The following is a 2,778-nucleotide window of genomic DNA, read 5'->3' as shown; positions in this document are numbered from 1 at the left end:
TCCAGTTTTCCCAGCACCACTTATTGAAGAGGCTGTCCTTTCTCCACTGTATATTCCTGCCACCTTTATCAAAGATAAGGTGACCATATGTGCATGGGTTTATCTCTGGGCTTTCTATCCTATTCCATTGATCTATCTTTCTGTTTTTGTGCCAGTACCATACTGTCTTGATTACTGTAGCTTTGTAGTATAGTCTGAAGTCCAGGAGCCTGATTTATCCAGCTCCGTTTTTCGTTCTCAAGATTGCTTTGGCTATTCGAGGCCTTTTGTGTTTCCATACAAACTGTGAAATTTTTTGTTCTAGTTCTGTGAAAAATGCCAGTGGTAGTTTGATAGGGATTGCATTGAATCTGTAGATTGCTTTGGGTAGTAGAGTCATTTTCACAATGTTGATTCTTCCAATCCAAGAACATGGTATATCTCTCCATCTATTTGTAACATCTTTAATTTCTTTCATCAGTGTCTTATAATTTTCTGCATACAGGTCTTTTGTCTCCTTAGGTAGGTTTATTCCTAGATATTTTATTCTTTTTGTTGCAATGGTAAATGGGAGTGTTTTCTTGATTTCACTTTCACATATTTCATCCTTAGTGTATAGGAATGCAAGAGATTACTGTGCATTAATTTTGTATCCTGCTACTTTACCAAATTCATTGATTAGCTCTAGTAGTTTTCTGGTAGCATCTTTAGGATTCTCTATGTATAGTATCATGTCATCTGCAAATAGTGACAGCTTTACTTCTTCTTTTCTGATTTGGATTCCTTTTATTTCCTTTTCTTCTCTGATTGCTGTGGCTAAAACTTCCAAAACTATGTTGAATAAGAGTGGTGAGAGTGGGCAACCTTGTGTTGTTCCTGATCTTAGTGGAAATGCTTTCAGTTTTTCACCATTGAAGATGATGTTGGCTGTGGGTTTGTCACATATGGCCTTTATTATGTTGATGAAAGTTCCCTCTATGCCTACCTTCTGCAGGGTTTTTATCATAAATGGGTGTTGAATTTTGTCAAAAGCTTTCTCTGCATCTATTGAGATGATCATATGGTTTTTCTCCTTCAATTTGTTAATATGATTAATCACATTGATAGATTTGCGTATATTGAAGAATCCTTGCATTCCTGGAATAAACCCCACTTGATCATGGTGTATGATCCTTTTAATGTGCTGTTGGATTCTGTTTGCTAGTATTTTGTTGAGGATTTTTGCATCTATGTTCATCAGTGATATTGGCCTGTAGTTTTCTTTCTTTGTGACATCCTTGTCTGGTTTTGGTATCAAGGTGATGGTGGCCTCGTAGAATGAGTTTGGGAGTGTTCCTCCCTCTGCTATATTTTGGAAGAGTTTGAGAAGGATAGGTGTTAGCTCTTCTCTAAATGTTTGATAGAATTCGCCTGTGAAGCCATCTGGTCCTGGGCTTTTGTTTGTTGGAAGATTTTTAATCACAGTTTCAATTTCAGTGTTTGTGATTGGTCTGTTCATATTTTCTATTTCTTCCTGATTCAGTCTTGGCAGTTTGTGCATTTCTAAGAATTTGTCCATTTCTTCCAGATTGTCCATTTTATTGGCATAGAGTTGCTTGTAGTAATCCCTCATGATTTTTTTTATTTCTGCAGTGTCAGTTGTTACTTCTCCTTTTTCATTTCTAATTCTATTGATTTGAGTCTTCTCCCTTTTTTTCTTGATGAGTCTGGCTAATGGTTTATCAATTTTGTTTATCTTCTCAAAGAACCAGCTTTTAGTTTTATTGATCTTTGCTATTGTTTCCTTCATTTCTTTTTCATTTATTTCTGATCTGATTTTTATGATTTCTTTCCTTCTGCTAACTCTGGGGTTTTTTTGTTCTTCTTTCTCTAATTGCTTGAGGTGCAAGGTTAGGTTGTTTATTCGAGATGTTTCCTGCTTCTTAAGGTGGGCTTGTATTGCTATAAACTTCCCTCTTAGAACTGCTTTTGCTGCATCCCATAGGTTTTGGGTCGTTGTATCTCCATTGTCATTTGTTTCTAGGTATTTTTTAATTTCCTCTTTGATTTCTTCAGTGATCACTTCGTTACTAAGTAGTGTATTGTTTAGCCTCCATGTGTTTGTATTTTTTACTGATCTTTTCCTGTAATTGATATCTAGTCTTATAGCGTTGTGGTCGGAAAAGATACTTGATACAATTTCAATTTTCTTAAATTTACCAAGGCTTGATTTGTGACCCAAGATATGATCTATCCTAGAGAATGTTCCATGAGCGTTAGAGAACAATGTGTATTCTGTTGTTTTTGGATGGGATGTCCTAGGAATATCAATTAAGTCCATCTTGTTTAATGTATCATTTAAAGCTTGGGTTTCCTTATTTATTTTCATTTTGGATGATCTGTCCATTGGTGAAAGTGGGGTGTTAAAGTCCCCTACTATGAATGTGTTACTGTCGATTTTCCCTTTTATGGCTGTTAGTTTTTGCCTTATGTATTGAGGTGCTCCTATGTTGGGTGCATAAATGTTTACAATTGTTATATCTTCTTCTTGGATCGATCCCTTGATCATTATGTAGTGTCCTTCTTTGTCTCTTCTAATAGTCTTTATTTTAAAGTCTCTTTTCTCTTATATGAGAATTGCTACTCCAGCTTTCATTTGGTTTCCATTTGCATGAAATACCATTTTCCATCCCCTTACTTTCAGTCTGTATGTGTCTCTAGGTCTGAAGTGGGTCTCTTGTAGACAGCATATATATGGGTCTTGTTTTTGTATCCATTCAGCCAATCTGTGTCTTTTGGTGGGAGCATTTAGTCCATTTA

This window comes from Lipotes vexillifer, unplaced genomic scaffold (genome assembly GCF_000442215.2).
Source record: "Lipotes vexillifer unplaced genomic scaffold, Lipotes_vexillifer_v1.1 scaffold45, whole genome shotgun sequence".
Taxonomy (NCBI): Eukaryota; Metazoa; Chordata; class Mammalia; order Artiodactyla; family Lipotidae; genus Lipotes; species Lipotes vexillifer.
This window is presented reverse-complemented; position numbering follows the sequence as displayed.